Raw genomic sequence first — 19,520 nt, 5'->3', positions numbered from 1 at the left:
ATTGATTACAGGGCTCTCAATCGGAAGGTGGTGTTGCAATCTGTGCCCCTTCCTGACCTTCATTCTTGTTTTTCATGGTTTCGTAAGGCCAAGTTCTTCACCATCTTGGACTTAAATCAGGCCTACAATCAAATTCCCCTTGCCGAAGAGTCTAAACACCTTACAGCGTTTGCCACGGACTGGAATTTATACGAATACAACCGCGTGCCTTTCGGGCTCCCTACGGGAGCAGCTGTGCTCACTAGGCTACTAGATAGGGTCTTCTCCGACATCAAATTCGAGTACTTATATCACTATTTAGATGATGTCGTCGTATTTTCAGAGACTTTTGAAGAACATCTTGATCATTTGCGAGAAGTTCTCGATCGCCTTCGTAAGGCTGGGTTAACTGTTAAGTTGTCCAAGGTTGCCTTTGCTAAGCCCTCTATGTCTTTCCTAGGGCATATTGTGTCACCTGATGGTGTAGCAGTCGATCATTCTAGAACACAGGCCATCCGTGATTTTAAACCTCCCAAGGACATTAAAGGCATCGCCAGGTTTATTGGTATGGTGAATTTCTTCAGAAAGTTCATTCCTAACTTTGCTAATAGAGCGGCGCCCTTAAACCTCCTTCGTAGGAAAGGTATCAAATTCGAGTGGGGACCTTCTCAACAAGCCGCTTTTGAAGATCTTAAATTAGCACTTTGTAATGCCCCTGTACTTGCTATGCCTGATTTCTCGAAGAAATTCATCGTCCAAACCGACGCGTCGTCGTCAGCAGTAGCTGCAGTCCTTCTTCAAGAGACTGAACTAGGGAGGCGACCTATCGCCTATGCCTCTAGGACCTTGTCGGCTCAAGAAGCCAAGTATTCCATCTATGAGCTCGAAGGTTTGGCAGTCTTATTCGCCTTAGAAAAGTTCCGTCTCTATCTGGAACACGTCAAATTCGACCTGGAGACAGATAATCAAGCATTAAGCTGGGTCTTAGGTAGGCCGCGTCGTACTGGTCGTATAGCCCGCTGGGCTATTCGTATTTCCGCCTTCCAGTTTGATGTTAGACATATCAGAGGTACCGAAAATGTTGTTGCTGATGGACTCAGCCGTATGTTTCATAACGACGTCGAGACCCACGAAACGGTCGACAGTTCATCACCTCCCGAGTCCATACTATCTGGTGTTAATGCCATCTTAACAGATGCTCCCATGCTTTTTAGGGATATTGAGAAATACCAACGTGAAGATCCGACGCTGGCTCCGATAATGGAAACCCTTTCTTCTGGGGAACATGTTGTCCCTTATGTTCTGAGGAATGGTGTTCTATGTTGCCCATCGAGGCATGATAGGATGATGAAAGTTGTCGTTCCAGCTGTTCTTGTACCTATGATCTTCAAGTATTATCATGAGACCCCATTAGGAGGGCATCTTGGAATCTTTAAAACTCGTGAGAAGATTCGTGAAATGTTCATCTGGAAAGGTATGGACGGTGAAATCCGTGAACTTGTAAAAGCTTGTAAATCTTGTTTGCTCAGTAAACCCACCATGTCCACCAAGGTAGGCCTTTTGTCTTCGCATCAAGCGTCGCGCCCCATGGAACGTCTGTATATCGATTATGTAGGACCCTTCCCCCAGTCAAAGGGTAATGCTAACAAGTTCATCTTTGTGTGCGTAGATGGTTTTACCAGATTTTCTTGGTTATTTCCGACTAAGCTGGCTACCGCTCAGTCTACCATTACCTGCTTAAATTCTATTTTTGCTTCTTTTGGTCCGTGTCAATATATTGTATCTGATAATGCTAAGGCTTTTACATCTAATTTATTTCGTAAATTCTGTTTTGACTTATCAATCTCTCATGTAACTACTTCTGCTTATTACCCTCAACCATCTCTGGCTGAACGGGTTAACCGTAATCTCAGGTCCGCACTTATTGCCTATCATCATGAAGATCATTCCAGGTGGGACACGTCCCTGCATTGGATAGCTTTTGCTTTGAATTCGGCGGTTCATGAATCTCACAAGTTTACTCCAGCTTCTTTGATGTTCAAGTTTGTTCCCAACTCGCCGCTCTCTAACCTCTGGTCTCTGAATGACATTCTACCCGAGACAATAGATCCGGATAACATTAAAGATCTTTGGAAGAAGGCTAAAGCCAATCTTAAAGTGTCTCATGAAAAGGTTAGGGAAAGGTATGATCGTGGACGGAGACCCACCCCTTTGAAGGTAGGTGACCAGGTTATGGTCAAAAATTTTGTTCCCGCGGGCAAGCTTGCCCCCAGATTTCATGGGCCATGCATCATTCTCGATTTTCTCACACCGGTTACATTGTTAGTAAGCAATCCAGCCACCGAGAGGATATTTAGGGTTCACCTGTCCCAGGTGAAACCGGTGTAAATTTGGTGTCAACTTGCTTCATATAATTTGATAGGAATATGAAGGTTATTTTTTTTTTTATTTTTTTTTGAGTTCCACTCTTAAGGCATTCTGCTCCTTCTATTTTATTTTACATGTAAGCATATCTTGTAAACCTCCCCGATTGTTAAACTGCCTTCCTGTCCTTACCTCGGCCATTACCACGCTCCCGTCTCCTGCTTCAATACACACAGTGGCTTGACTTATGCCATGGATATTTGCACGCCGCTGGCCCCTCAACCTCTCCACAAGCTTGTACCCTCAAAAAAGATGATGGTCCAACACAATTCTGCCGCCAAGCTTTAATGTTTCAGTGCCCCCGCAGCCGCGCGGCGCCGTGCAGCAACTGGAGCTGAGGACGGGCCCCCTCGGCCCCAGCGAGGAAGACGTGTGCACGGCGAGCCGGAGCTCTCCTCCCGGCCAAGGCTGATGTGCGGCGCACAACCTGCTACTTGCCCGCAGCCTGTTTATGTTCACCGCGGGCGCGGCGTGCTTCAACACCTCTGCTCCCCTCATAGTGCGGGCGAGCGGTATCTCAGGGTACTTGAGGGGTCCGAGCGGCCTCCTTTGGACGCAAGCCGCAACGGCCGGTCTGGCCATCCCACTTCATCACCATCTACTACATGAACAAATACTATAAGTAATGACTACACTTGGGAATTCAACTGCAATATTTGGTGGACTTTGAAAAATTTTTTTTTTCCTTCACTTTCAAGTATAAAAAGTTATCTTCAGAGATTCAACTTCTACAAATATAAAGACTTTACTTCATCTGCAACAACAAAATTTTGAAACTCTATCAAACCAAATTAAAAAATCTTATAAATGCTTCTGCAATCAATCTTCATATCCACAGTATAACTTGGACCTTGTTTCAAACTGATTTCATGTGTCATCCCTGGAGGAACTTTTTGGGGGGGGGGGGAGGTCTGTACCGGGCGGTACACCTCCACTCCGCTAATTTAAAAATTGCGCCAGGTGAAACTCCTCTGCTGGAGGAAGTCTGAACTTTATTGACAGTATTAATTTTCTACCTTCTCAGAAGATGTCACCACGTGGAAAATTTTGAGTTTTTGAACTGTGTCATTTTTGATGTGTTTTTGTTTCGTTTGAAGTAAGAAGTGTGAACTTTCTCTTCTAGAGGACACTATTGAAGATCTATAATAGTGCAACCTAGTGCGGAGTCAAAGAACTATTTTTTTGGAGAAAATTTAATTTCAATAGTTTGTTCTTTGTTAAATTTCTTTCTATCATTGTTTAAGTTGGCAATATTTACCCCTTTCTTCCCCTTGTGTTGAACCTAACCAATCCCGAATTTCTTAAATTAATTTCTATCCAATCAGATGTATCTTCCCCCAACTTTAATCTGTTGCGGGGTCCTATCCAATAAAGAGTTTGTGGGAGGGTGTTTTCTTTCCCCTAACGCCTAGAAACTTCCGCGAGAGTATTTAAACTGCTGATTTTTGGGTCTCTAGGCCACTTCTGTTCCATCTTTCAGTGTGTTAAGTACATAGCAGGGGGCGGGAAGCGCCTCTTTCTTCTCCAGCCGTTCAACACAAGGTAATGGCCGATTAATAACTTCTTTCTTTGCTAGCTCAGCAGTTTAACTTTCGGGGCGGGTTCTAAGCGTTCAACCATGTAACCTTTTCCTAAAATGGAACTTCTCTTTTCATCTATTCTCTTGTAAAACGACATATTGGGATAGAGAGTGCTAACCCTCTCGAGCTCCCACTCACATTGTCTTGAGGTGAACTTATTTTCTCAACCTATTCTTCGTTAATGTAAAACAAATTGTTCTTTTCTTAAGTCACCTCTTTAGCATGGGATTAGCCCTTGTATTAACGGCCTAGTGCCAAGTAGGTCTTAATCAAAGTGTATTAGGAGTGCAAGTTCGCCTCCTCTCAAATTGTTATTTTAGAGGTCATTTAATTAACCTGCTTTTCCTTTAATAGACCTCAGTAGATTGGGTATTTTACCCCTGTGTTTATGTCCGTTGAGGACAACTTGAAGGTGGAGTTTGGTGTGGCCTGGGAGAGGCTTAAATTTTGAGAGCGAGTGGCTCTTTTGAAAATTCTGGGTTGTATGCCTCATGGAGGTTTTTCAGTGTAATTTGGAGCAAGGGCTCCTAGGTATGAATGGGGTTTTCTCCCCCTCTGTTAAAACTTGTGTTTGAGGTAAAACTAAGCTGATTGCCCAAGCATTGTGAAGTCAGGGCGCGAAGCCCAAATTCTGTAAATATTGTAACTAACCCCTTTTGAATTGCTACTTTGTACCTGCCATGCTTGTTATTTCTTTGTTTTCGAAAAGAAAATATAACCTTGTTAACTTTTAAATTAATTTTACATTGCACTATAATTTCGTAGCTTGAAACCCATTCACACCCGCACCTTCTTTCACCTCTACCTACCACGGAAAAGTCCGTAACAATAATAATAATAATAATAATAATAATAATAATAATAATAATAATAAAGTTATTGTTTTTACGTTCCTCTAACTACTTTTGACGGGTTTCGGAGACACCAAGGTGCCGGAATTTTTTTTTACGTGCCAGTAAAACTACGTACACGAGGCTGACGTATTTGAGCGCCTTCAAATAACACCGGAGTGAGTCAGGGTCGAACCTACCAAGTTGGGTTCGGAAGGTCAGCCACTCAGCCCGGCAAATATAACTTAATTCATATTATATTAGTTATTATACAGTAGTCTAAACCAGTGAGTGGAAGCTGCGTTTTACAGCACAAACCCACAACTGACCAAGGAGAAGAAGGGTGATGAGCAGTGTAGGGACCGTATCGAATGCGTGCCTGTCTGATAAAATTGACGCGAATGGTAGTAGGTCACCGGGCACACGGCAGTGCTGCTTAGCTTGGCAATTTCTTTACACTCTAGTGGTATACAGGGGGAGGTGGATGAGGAACTGCACAGCTGGCTACGTTTACTGTACCTACAGTATATATACTGAAATTCAAGTTAAGAGCTTAGGAAAAGTATCCTTCCGCATGTGAGCACGTCCCCTGTTCCCCCTTCCCGTCTCAGTTCTCCATCTCCGCCACAACCAGCTTATCATTAACGCCGTGCGTCCATCTGACAAATACAGTACTTCATTCTGAAATAGTGAAGCATCAAACGAAATCACTGCCTTTCACATAGCTGTACTTTGATTACGTACCATACCTTTATTGACCATGTAAAACCTACAGATTACTGACGAATACCGAGGCAAGAGAAGCAAGAATTTTTTTTTTTTCTTACCCTGTGCTGAATAGATACGTTTAAATCAGCTGACGGGACATTTGGATAAAACATGGCGGAGCCAATCAGAGACTTACAACATACGTATACGATTCCGCTCTCGTGCAACGACTGTCAGTGGCAGTTTCTCATAGTTAAAAAAGCTGAAAAACCCACCGGTGAGTGGGATTGCAAAATACAATGCTTCCAGGAATGTTGTAAATATTGTAGTCTCGTCATTCGGAAGGTAAAAACGAACTCATGATCCTCTCATGACAACATTTCTGTAGGTAGAGGGCGGTTGCGAATATAAAGTAAAGTACACATTATTATTATTATTATTATTATTATTATTATTATTATTATTATTATTATTATTATTATTATTATTATTATCGAATACGCCAAGGATCCTATTCCCATACCGTGTTAAGGCCCTTCCTGTTTTATTTACGGCGAGTGCTGAGCTGACACATCGTTCTTTCCCTGGAGACTTGGATTTTCCATTCCCCAGGGTTCGGTATGGTACACCTGTCTCGAGAGATAGGTGTTAGTGTTGTGCCGATGCCGGTGTCTCTTCGAGACTCCTCTGTCGGCCTTTAATGTTATTTTGCAGTTGTGTGAAAGCTCATAAGTTTAATTTATTTGTTGTGTGTTGTTTTCAGTAAATGGTATTGCTAACGTATGTGTTTTGTTAAATGTATGTGTGAGTGTACTTGTTGTGGTCACCCATCCAGTGGGTGGCCATTCCCGATGTTGTTTAACTATTTGTGCGAGTAGTATGTAAGTGTGTTGATACCTAGGAGAATTTACATTCAGTAACCATGGCTAGCACAGCTGTTTTTGTTAACGATGTGGCTCACCCTGTTGGGCAGGGTTTGCCTAGCATAATGTTACGTTTGAAGGTTTGTAACGCTTCATCGTGTCTTGAGTTCGCAACTTGCACTTTTAACGTAAAAGTGCAAGTATCTGCGGATGTTAAGTAATAATTTTACAGCATCTGTAGGTGTTAATTTTGAGAAATTCAGCATTGTTAGTTAGCAGCATTTGTGTAGTGCTCCCGCCTCGGTTTCCGTGGGTTCCAGTGCTTTAAGGAAGTGAGGAGTGAGGTCTTTGCTTGTTACTGGGCGGGGGCGGTATTCAGGGCGGGATTTGATTTAATTGAGGATCAGTTGCTTGGCAGGCATGGGAAGTAGAGGCTGATCCGAAGTTGATATTAGCTTGGTAAGAAGACTGATCAGGGCGTGGGAAACTTGGCAGGGCTGAGTCGGATGGGCGTTGGTAGAAGGTCCTGGGTTCGAGTGATGCAGTGTGTTATGGCTGGGTGGTGTGTGTGGTGTGTGGTGGTGAGCGTGTGAGTGCCTGGCGCGTCTGTAATGGTCTCGAATTGCCCTCTTCAAGAACGGGCAGCCAGGAAATGAGGCGGCGTGACTGCCCTGGCAGTTCGCACACCTCGGCTGGCTGCGTGGTACAGTGCACTCAGTGTGGCGATGGGGACCGCCACACCGGTTACACCGCTGAGCCTCTGAGCACGAGGCTGCAGAGTGGTTCAGACGAAGGCAATTGAAACACTGTGTAATGAGTGTTGTGTGGGAGGGTGTGCGGGTTCGAGTCTCTGTGGGGGAGGTGTTGGTTGTTGGTGATTTCTTTGACTTAGGGGCAGGTTTTTTACGCCTGCTCCTAGTCTGAGTGTATCTGGAGTGTGTTTCCGTACTCGGTTGTGAGACGAAAGGGGTCTCAGTCCCGGGTTCGGATGCTGGTGGGGGAGAGAGGGGTGAGTCCGTGATGGTTGGTAGGTCGTCTGTCTGTACTGTCTGGTGTGCGTGGTTTGAGTGAGTTTGTGTGAGTTTGGTGAATGTTAGTGGTGTAGGGTTGGTTTGAGGTTCTGCGTGTGTTACGTCCAGCTCGGGTTGGGTAGCTGCTTCGGCGTCTGGCGCATACCCAGTACACACTCTGTAACGGATGACCTGAGTTTTAAGATGTTCGAGTATGGCGCTGTAGCTGCCTTCAATATCCATTGGAAATAGAATGATGCATCCGTTAGAGAGCTCCTGTAAGAGCTGGACATGTTGTATAACTGGCTGGATGGCTGTGTATATGCGTTCGCGGTGGTAGGGCCGGACGGTGGAGAGGTTGACTTCATAAGGTATGGGAAAGATGAAGGGATCGTACCAGGTGTTTCGGTTATTGGCACGGATATCTAGACGTTGATCGAAATTGGGGGTGGTTGGGGGTTTCCTGGACATGGTTTGAGATGGGAACGTCAGTGTCTTGGCTACTCAATCCACCAAGGTGGTTCTGACGACTGGTATGGGCTTGGGAGACTGGGGTGTTTGTGATAAAAACACTGGAACGGTCAAACTCAGTAAGAGGACCGGCGCGCTGTTGGGTGCTCTCTCAGTGGGTATGGTCGAAGCAGGTTTAGTTTTACCGTATCTCAACGGGACAAGCCTCGAACCAGGGACCACACTGAGGGCTCTGACAAATTGCTTGGCTCTGACAAATTGCTTGGACCTGCCTTAAACTTGGCTGGCAGGTGGTTGCGGTTTCTGCCTATTGTTGATGGCAGTTAGCTATTGTTGGTTTGAAATAGGCAGTATTGCTGGTGGCCTATTCCCGTGGTGAAGGGGCTCGCTGGTAGAACCCTATTTCTTGACAGGAGCGTAGGTATCGCAGTTGGCGGCTGATTACTAGCGTTCAGGGTGCTAGCTTCTTGGTAGCCGGAGCTTAGTGCTTACTGGACTGCACTGCACGGGCGCTGGGCTGCGAATGTGTTGGGATTTTCCATTCCAAGCGGGCGGCGTAAACACTGTACACAGAAACGCCGATCAGCTGCGCGGACTTTTTCACGTCTTCCACAGTCCACAGTGGATTCTAATCTCGTAGGCTACTGTAAACGTTTAAAACAATTTGGTTTAGATTTTCTACTTTATTTTCCTCTACTTTTGTTAGCTTTAAAGTATTTCACAGGGGACTCAAGCGTCACAGCATCACACACGTCTTGCTCACAGCTGGCAGCCATTATGAATACTGAACACGCTGTTGCAGCCAGTATTGCCAACAGTTTTCTTGGATCCATCTTCAACGTCCCACCTATTATGCGAACTTATCAACAGTGGAATGAACTCGAACAAACTTACCAAGTACACAGTGCAATAAGATATCAATATCATATTATATTATTATTATTTTGCTACATACACCACTGAGAACAATAACTATTCACAGCCATCTACGTATGAAATATAAGAGTTGGTAACGAATCCGAATAACATACAACCTGTGATATATTTTCCATATTTATACAGGGCAAAAATTTTAATTCATCAAGTCAGTTCACCAGAATATCTAACCAAACTGAAGGAAGCTCCTGACTTCAGGAACAAGTAACAAACCTAGGGAACTATTTGGCGCTGCGGAAGCCTTTTCACCGACCAGAAGTCTGACTAACATCAAAGGGACCGCTAAGGTCTTGAGTTGACTCTCAGTTATAGTAAAGTATTCACCTTTAGTGTGAAAGACTTTGGCAGGTCTGTAATTGGGAATATTTTACTAGCGTAATTGTGATTGTAGGTTAACAACTGGCACCTCAAAGGGTTGCCTAGACATTAGTCGAATAGGAAGAGTAGGAAGCGGCGTTATCAGTTTCCTTTCAGCAGTACAGCGTTTATTTGTTTCAAGTTTGTTGCTCACTTCATATTTATTTTTTAGGTTTGGCTAGCAGTTTCCCGCTGGCTCCGCCCGCATTGTATGGTGTTGTTGGTTATCATCCTCACGGATGTATTTGCAAAGTTTCGAGTTAATGAAATAAAGCACATGATGTGCTGTGGTAATAGAGTGTAATATTACGTCAACAAAACACTTGAAAATACATCACACAAAGAAGTTGAATTAAACGTTCCTTGGAACAACACTACGCGCCGAACTGTTAAAAACTCCTTCAAATATATTCGTCATGGAGACAAATGTACTCATAACTTTTCTCAGAATCTACGAATTTAAGTAGTTATCACCTCAAAAGAAAGCGCTTGATCCACTGAGTGTTTTTAGACCAAAACTAACTGCATACCTCAGTCAGAATGAAAGATATGATTGCTTCAATGAAAAAAAAATTGTTGAAGAAATCAGACGTCAAATTGAATGTGCACTCATAACTTTCCCAGAATCAACCAGTTTGAATAGTTAAGAGCTGAAATGAAAGAGCTTGATCCACTGAGTGTTCTTAGGCCAAAACGAACTCCGTACCTCAATTAGAACCAAACATATGATTGCTTCAAAGAGATAAAAAGTTTAAAAAATCAAATAATTTGAGGAAGGCGGAAGTTAAGTGATTTATAGTACTTGATGACAAATCTGTGCATGAATACCTTTCAGGTTGAAAAAAAATGAAGGAAATCGACCGGATAGAATGGCCGGACTGACTGACTGACTGACTTTAGTTTTCATAATTTTTTTGAATATATAGAAGATGAGGTGTGCTGTGAGTTCCTTAGTACCAAAATTTTGCTAGTGGCTTTACGTCGCGTCGCACCGACACAGGTAGGTCTTATGGCGACGATGGGATAGGAAAGGCCTAGGAGTTGAAAGCAAGCGGCCCTGGCCTTAATTAAGGTACAGCCCCAGCATTTGTCTGGTGTAAAAATGGGAAACCACACGAAAGCCATCTTCAGGGCTGCCGACAGTGGGATTCGAACCCACTATCTCCCGGATGCAAGCTCACAGTACCCAAACGACTTATATCGAACCTGTGAAATATGTAGTAACGATACGACAAGATATACAGAGCTCGGTAGCTGCAGTCGCTTAAGTGCGACCAGTATCCAGTATTCGAGAGATAGTGGGCTCGAACCCCACTGTCGGCAGCCCTGAAGATGGTTTTTCGTGTTTTCCGCATTTTCACACCGGGAAAATGTTGGGGCTGTTACTTAATTAAGACCACGGCTGCTTCTTTTCCATTCATAGCCCTTTCCTGTCCCATCGTCGACATACGACCTAATCTTTGTCGCTGGGATGAAAAGCAACTTATAAAAATAAAAATAAAAACAATAAAAGGCAAGATATCACAACCCAGTGCGTCACTCCCCGCGGAGTTGACAAGAAACTGTCATCCAGCATTCTCACTTTTTCATTGGATACCAGAGGGCTCTCACTGGTGCGGCTTGAGTCAAATAATATTTCCCGCTAGTCTACTGATGCTGTCATTGGTACGGCACAAGGCAAGGGACTTCAAAGTCGCAGCGCGTGGTAAAGTGTAGAGAAGCACAATAGTACGTTCTTCTTCTTCTTTTCGTTCCTTCTCCATTAATGAATGTTGGCCTCATCCTGGAGAACTCAATTCGTTCCTGACCAGTCTCAAGTTTTTCATCCACCAAGAACTTCTTTGAACTCGACCACGATAATCTTCAATTTTGTCTTTAAAAAATTTGCTTCAGGAAGTTATATTTGCCATTTCTTTCAAAATCCTCTGGTTTGAAATAGGATGAACATATTGTGCAGGTGGAAGGATCCCAAGTAGCATCTCTTCGGCCACCGGCTATCCACAATTTACAAATATCCTCACATCTAAAATTAAATATTTCTTTTTTGCCGGTCAGTGTGCAGTTGAGTGTACATGTTCAACATTATATTTGTGTACTACTGCTAAAATGTTTTCCTTCATCCCCTGAAGGGGGAGGCGGGCCTCTTGAATAGTAACGCCGTCTCTCAGGCTGGGAGATTTGTGACGGTGAAGGAGATGCTCGGAGAAGGTGAGGGGTTTGGCGGCCGTCAAATCAAATCTCTTTATTTGCAAATGAGGTGTCTACCTCGGTGGCAAATGGTACACTAAAATACATTATTGTCAAGCACTAAATTTTAAATTAACAGGAGACGAAGAAAATTTTCCTAGAATACAATATTATACAATTTACGCCAATAATTTTTTTCTATTAAACACACACATCATCCTTAATAAATTTATTATGTTTACAAAATTCTACTTATAATATCTTACAAACATAGTCAACTCATATACAGTACGGTATGTGAAATTACTTCTAATAATACTGTACACCTGGTATAAGATTAAAATTTACATTGCATTAATTTACTTTTTCTTTTCTTTACCCATTTTGGAACCTAAGTAGCATAACGACCTGCTGCGTCTTAATCAGAGCCCCTTTTGCCACCACTTTTCAGAGTTCCTGAAGGGCCTTCACAGCTACCGTAGCGGTCCCAGGGCCCTCGAAGTTCCCACTGTACTTCACCCCTACAGGCAGTCCCCTACTTGGGCTGTCCAAACTCCTTAGACCAGGGGATGGAATTAATTTAATCACACACATTTATTATTTACAATATCCTGCACTGGTCGAATGCCCTCTAACATTTAATTTATTATCTCTGTTGTTGTTTATTCTCTTCTTGAATATCTGTACAGATTTTGGAAAAGGACCAAACACTACCCCTGGTAAACTGTTCCACTCCTTCACGCCCTTCCCAATGAAAGAAAATTTACCCCAATCGCTTCTGCTAAAATTCCTTCTAATTTTGTACTTGTGGTCAGTTCTACCAATATAATTATTTTCCAACCGAAGCCTCTCACGGATATCTCCCCATGCTTCTTCTCCTGTATAGGCTCTATATAATCCTATAAGTCTAGTTTTCTCCCTTCTCTTACTTAAAGTTTCCCACCCAAGTTCCTTTAACATTTCTGATACACTACTTTTTCTCCTGAAATCCCCTGTTACAAACCTTGCTGCTTTCCTCTGCACACCATCTATTTCTTTTATTAGGTATTCTTGGTGATGATCCCAAACACTGTTTGCATATTCCAATAATGGACGAACCATACTTAAGTAACTTTTTTCTTTTAATTCTTTGTTGCATCCTTTAATTAGTCTCATTATGACATGTAACGATCTGTATGCTTTCCCAACAATGTCATCAACATGACCCTTCCAGTGCAAATTACTTTCAAATCTCACACCTAAGTATTTGCACTTGCCATCTTTTGGGATAACTACCTCATCCAAAGTATATTCAAATTCAGTTTTAAAGCTTCTGTTTGTAAATGTTGTAACAGTTGATTTGCCTCCATTAATCTTCATATTATTTTCCTCAACCCATTCTTGGATACTGTCAAGGTCCCTTTGTAATTCTGAACAATCCTCAATGTTATTTATTTCCCTATAAACAATTATGTCATCTGCATACAATCTTATTTTCGCATGTGTTAGGAACTGTCCCGGTATTCGCCTTAGTGCAGGAGAACGGAAAACCACGAAAAACCATTCTCAGGCAACTAACATGGCATTCTTGTTTCCCACCATTGTGAAAACTTATTATGCAGGATATTATAGGGAAAATCCTCCTATCTCTACGATGGCCATCTGTATGCTCTTGGAGATATATATTATACACGCGATACTGTTATCAGTGTGACAGGATACTTCCTGCATTGGACTGTTGTAAGCAACTCTTCCAAGAACTCATTTATACCAGTGTATCAACTGCATTCAAGTATTTAGCCACATTTCAAATGCATGGAGACATGTCATGAAATATAAATAAATTGCACATTTTTTGCCGATGACGGGAATAGTGCTAATCTCGTCATTCGCTTTATGCGTGAGAGTGGCTTATTCAAGGGCCTCTAAATTTCAACTTTTCAGTATTCTTTCCGGTTTAATTACAATCTTCTTGTTTTTTAATTCATTTTCAAAATTCTCTGTTTTATAAATAGTTTTAATTGTCCTTTTTTTCATTGTTGTTTCCACTTAATTTGTTCAGATAGAATTGTTACCTAGTTGCATTTCCTCTTAAAACAATAATCACTACCACTTTTGCCCCATATCTCACCGACCATTTTATCAACCATTTTTGACGAATTTTAAGGCCCAGATAGTAAAGTAAATTCTTACCCTCATTCCCCGGTGGTGCAGCTCTTTTCAGGCACGTCCCCAATGGAGGTGAGCTGCATGTATCATTTCTGGCAGTACTGCTAATCGAAGCCGGGCCCCCGAGGTCGGCAGCTAATAACGCTAATCGTTTCACTACGGCGGTAGACAAAGTCCTGATAATAACTCCATATAAGACACTTTATTGTATTTTTATTTATTTATATCGTGTCAGAAGCATACATAAGTTTAAAATTAAAGATAAGGAAAAACATAAAACATAATATAAATACTCCAATGACGAAGAGCCATATTAAACTATGTGAGCCCAAAACCTTGCAACATCAAGTGCATTTGGCTTCGCTTTAACCAGGTCTTCTGTTGTGCAGCTGAATGGGCATGAACAGCATTGCAGCAAATGGGCTGTGGTCTGCTCTTCTCCACATACACACAAGGTACTGTTCACTTCGAAACCCCATTTCTTCTGGTTTACCCTGCACCGCGTTAACACCAGAGCGCAGTCTGTTCAGTGCTCTCCAATTCACCCAATCTGTGACATGGCCAGGAGGGAGTTCCTCTTTTGGGGTCATCCATTGACTGATCCTCGTATGTTGACTCCTGATGCGCCATTCTTGAATTCTTGCTTGCTGCGCTGTTCCTGCAAGTGTTTCGGTTACTCTCAAGAAGCTTTTCCTAGACTTAAGCAGAACTTTATTGTATTATACACTATCTCATCAAAGTCCGGTGAATGGTCAGCGTACTGGAAACCTACAATCCCGCGGTCGCTGCGAAGTTTGTCTTTCTGCACACACCAACGCGGGAAGCGGGAGCGGGAGCGAAACCTACAATCCCGCGGTCGTTACGAAGTTCGTCCAATACATTACGTCCTTCATGGGTATCTGTTTGAGGAAGTTCGTGATGGTTTCCTCACGTTCTGTTGCTTCCAGGAGTGAATGTAGCAGGTAGTGCCGATACTTTCCTTTTTAGACATTCCAAAACGGTCTTACCCATAGGTTGTATCAAACTTCTTACGTTAGGGGGCAAAAATAAAGCACAAATTCCATCACATACTAGTTCATGATCATCTGGACATGCCCCTGCATTGCCCAAGGACCAAGGGGGATGTTTTCATTCCCCTCCCCGAAGGGGAGGGGCGGGCCACCTAGAAGGTTACGCCTTCTCTCTGGCCAGGAGATTTGGCGGGGTTTGGGGATTTGATGGGGTTTGAAGTTAAGAGGGAAGTAGCTTTGGGATTTGGAGATGTGAAGGAGTTTGGCCTCTTGGCTAAGTGTGCAGTATCTGCTCTTGTGCTTTTTATTGGGTTAGATACAATGGTGTTACAATAGTGTTTTACATTTAGAGATACAGTGGTTATACATAGATACAATGGTGTTACATTTGGTTTACAATTTGATGTTATACTAGGGGTTACAATTTTAGTATATGTGATTTGGGATTAGGTTTGACTGTGGGTATGGTGGGATGACCATGGTTGGGAGCAGGTGTGAGGTTAGGAGATGAAGAGTGGTGGTACAGTTGTGAAGAGACAGGATGAGGTAGTGGAGGAGATCCAGTGAGGGTGTGGGCGGCTGGTAGGGGCTGGAGTGAGGGAGAGGTGGGAGAGCTTGGTGATATAGTGGAATTTGTGTGGGGGGTGGCCGGGGGCGGGGATGCATAGTGGCTGATGGTTGGCGGGTGGATGGGGGTGGTGAAAAGGAGGGTTCCATTCGGTGATGTTCTCCGTAGATTTGTGCTCCGTTGTTGATGAGTTGTTGTACATCTCGTTCCGATGGTAGTTGCAGGCGGACCATATAGGTAGGGCCATGGATGTTTCGGATCCTTATGGCTTTCTTCACTGGGATGCCTGCAGTGCGGAGTTCCTGAATGATGGCTCTTGTAGGGATGTCCTGGTTGATGCCACGCAGTACACAGCTGTGGATGGACGTGGGAGATGGTGGCTGCTCGGTCGGCGTTGCTCGGTCGGTGTAGTACTCTTGTTCGGATGGTGTAACCTGGTCAGCGGTATAGTCCTGCAGAGTTATTTCGGACGTTGTTTGCTGTGGACTGGGGGGTTGGTAGATGGGAGGGGGGGGGGGAGAGTTGATGTCATGACCGGGAAGGAGTGGCAGGGTGTGCTGGTGGTGGTTATGGTTGTGGCGTGGGTGCTGGTAGTGGTTATGATGGTTGTGGTAGTGGTTGTGATAGGGAGGGAGAGTGGCAATTGTTTTGTCTTTATTGGAGGCTCATGGAGGATGGGAATTAATTCAGGTTTGGCTTGAAGTTGGTCTAAGATGTTCTGTGGCGGTGTTATTACCACGTAGTTGTAGTTCCTGAGGTTGACTCCCTGCAGTATTAGGCGGTGCACTTCTTGGTCGGTCATGACTTGTAGCAAGATGTGCTCTGAAGGTCTCTTCGTTCGGCCATCTATTACACGAAAGGATTTTATAACTTGGGCATACTGTGTTTGTAGTGCTTGCTGTATTTCTGTCTCTGGGATAGAGAGATCTACCCAGGGGAGGAGTACATAGGGCATGGTATTGGGCAGGCGACTGCCAACTAGGCGTCTGCCTATTTGTGCTTTTTTGAGCTCGGCTGGGCTGCGATTAGAGATGTGGGCCACCCGGCCGAGAAAAAAGTTTGAGGTGAGTGGTTTGTGCACTACGGAGATCGGAGAGGCGATGTGCATTGCCCAGCAATAAAACTGCTTTAGTAGCCAGACTTGGTCTCAGTAGAGGGGACCCACAGTACGATGACATGGCGGAAATACGCAGGGAATGAAATGCTGTAGACAAATCATTTTAAATTTACGAAAATAACAATTCAAATTACGCTCGGATTTGCGAAATTCAACTCCATTCACCCTATGCATTTTTGTTTCAGATTTATAGCTACTGGTGGTTCCTAATCTACAGTTGGTCACAGTTTCCGGGTCGGATTCACAACATTTAGTGCTACTGTGTGAAATGTTTGCCGAGATGTTTGTGACAGAATGCATACCAGAACCATCTATCGGAACATGGATAGAATCAGCTCAAGCATATTACAGAATGTAGCAATTCCCAAACTGTGTTGGTAGTTTCAATGTCCGAGAAACAGTGGATCAAATTATTTTTGTTACCTGAAGAAATCATCTATTGTACTTTTATCAATAATTGCTGGTCAAGATTACAAGTTCCTATGTGGGGATATCGGAGGATACGGAAAAAACAGTGATGGTGGTATTTTACAGAACTCTAATGGGACAGCGGTTAGAAGCGGGCGCTCTTGGTGTTTCGAAAGACAAAAATTCTTCCTGAACACAGCGTGCCGTATGTCATAATCGGCGACGAAGCGTTTCTTGTGAAAAGTTACTTATTGAGACCGTTTCCATTGTGTTGTTTGAGTCATCAGTCCATAGACTGGTTTGATCCAGCTCTCCATGCCACCCTACCCTGTGCTAACCTTTTCATTTCTACGTAACTATTGCATCCTACATCTGCTCTAATCTGCTTGTCATATTCAAACCTTGGTCTACCCCTACCGTTCTTACCACGTACACTTCCTTCAAAAACCAACTGAACAAGTCCTGGGTGTCTTAAGATGTGTCCTATCATTCTATCTCTTCTTCTCGTCAAATGTAGCCAAATCGATCTCCTCTCACCAATTCGATTCAGTATCTCTTCATTCGTGATTCGATCTATCCATCTCACCTTCAGCATTCTTCTGTAACACCACATATCAAAAGCTTCTATTCTCTTTCTTTCTGAGCTAGTTATCGTCCATGTTTCACTTCCACACAATGCCACGCTCCACACGAAAGTCTTCAAAAACATCTTTCTAATTCCGATATCAATGTTTGAAGTGAGCAAAAAGCTCTTCCTTGCTTGTGCTAGTCTGCATTTTATGTCCTCCTTACTTCTGCCATCGTTAGTTATTTTACTACCTAAGTAACAATATTCACCTACTTCCTTTAAGACTTCATTTCCTAATCTAATATTTCCTACATCACCTGCCTTCGTTCGACTGCACTCCATTACTTTTGGTTTGGACTTATTTCTTTTCATCATGTACTCCTTACCCAAGACTTCATCCATACCATTCAGCAACTTCTCGAGATCTTCTGCAGTCTCAGATAAAATAACAATATCATCAGCAAATCTCAAGGTTTTGATTTCCTCTCCTTGGACTGTGATTCCCTTTCCAAATTGCTCTTTGATTTCCTTTACTGCCTGTTCTATGCAAACATTGAAAAGGAGAGGGGACAAACTGCAGCCTTGCCTCACTCCTTTCTGGATTGCTGCTTCTTTTTCAAAGCCCTCGATTCCATACCGTTTCCATACAGGCAAACAAAAGGAGACAAGCGCCATGAAAATTACAACCATCGACTGTGTAGAGCAAGAAGGGTCGTAGAAAATGCCTTCGGCATATTAGCACAGAAATGGAGAATTTATTACAGACCTATGGAAGTTCATGTGGACACAGCTAAGCTAATCATTAGAACAACGTGCATTCTACACAATTTCCCGAGAGTTAGCATATTGAGAAGATTTAGATCCACCGGAATCGGGACTTGGAGCCTTTGAAAATGTTGACAATGATGCACGACGAGCACCCGCTGTAGCCTTCGCTGATCGTGAAAAATGTGTAGAGTTCCTTGACATGCATAACAACAGTGTATAGATGGTTTTAGTATACATCTTGCATGTATCTGGAAGTTTACGAACGGTATACGCAGTTCTTTTCCTATTCCATCCCACAACATATATTTCTTCCTTACAATACTCATGTCATAAAGCATTGGGTGTTTCTTAACGCACTCTATCAACAGTTCAGTCGTCATTGCTACTGTCGCAATGAATGCAGGACGCAGGAAAACGCTGCATGCAGCGAACTGAAAATGGTTCGCAGCAATCCCGCCATGTAGGCGGGAGAGTGGCGCACCTGTGTGAATGGCTCCATATCCCGCTGTACTCATAATAGTTCGCGACGGGATCGTTTCCGCTCCCGCTCCCGCGTCCCGCGTTGGTGTGTGCTTGTGTGTGCAGACCTTTACTCCAATTCTGCGGGGCGGAACGTCTCTCGGAGAATGTCAGGCCATCCTTCCCAGAGCATTGTAACAAGTGTAGTTAGTGCTGTTGGTTGTTGGGGGCTGGAGCGAGGTCGCTGTTCTCGTTCATCCCAGAGGTCAGTGCTCTGCGCTGGCCAGTCCATTTCTGAAACCTTATAGTCCACAAATCACTCAGGGTCAGGGACAGGGAGCATTATCCTGCTGAAACACACAGTGATCATCTCAGAACTCGTCTTCTGTCGCAGACAGCAGCTGGTCAAAATGTCTTCATATCCTCATGTTCTGTTTTGAACGACCCTTCCATGAAAATTAACCATACATTGCATTATCTTTATTCCCAACCATAGTACATACACCATCGATATAGGGCAGGGCCTCTCAAACGCCCAAAATCTCACGCGTGCAGATAGAGGCGCAAGAGCTCCGTGCACTGTGCATCGCTGCCGCTCGGCATGGCTCGGATCAACGCTTCGTCTCTGGGCTACTCGGCTAAGCTCGGCTCAAGTCAGCCTGGATTTGGAGCGCTACGGCGCAAGTGGGGCAGAGGGAGACAGGCGGAGCGAGCGAGACAGGCGTGAGGAAAGAGAGAGTAAGCGCTATTGCTCCAAATCGAGGAGTGGGGGGGTCTGCACTCTGTTCAACCAAGCCAAGTCGTCTCTTGCACCGTGCACAGTGCATGCACCACGCGCATGCACCCTGAGAGGCCCTGATATCTATATATATAAAATAACTTGTCCTGACTGACTGACTGACTGACTGACTGATTCATCATCGCCGAGCCAAAACTACTGGACATAAAGAAATGAAATTTTGGGGATATATTCATATTAAGATCTAGGTGCTCGCTAAGAGAGGATTTTTTGATATTCCGTCGCTAAGGGGGTGAAAAGGGGGGTGAAATTTTAAAAAGAGTGTATCTATATCTCAAAACTTTAGAAGTTTACAGATGTAAAAATTGGTATTTAGAATCTTCTTTTAAA

This window comes from Anabrus simplex, chromosome 10 (genome assembly GCF_040414725.1).
Source record: "Anabrus simplex isolate iqAnaSimp1 chromosome 10, ASM4041472v1, whole genome shotgun sequence".
In the NCBI taxonomy this organism is placed as follows: Eukaryota; Metazoa; Arthropoda; class Insecta; order Orthoptera; family Tettigoniidae; genus Anabrus; species Anabrus simplex.
This window is presented reverse-complemented; position numbering follows the sequence as displayed.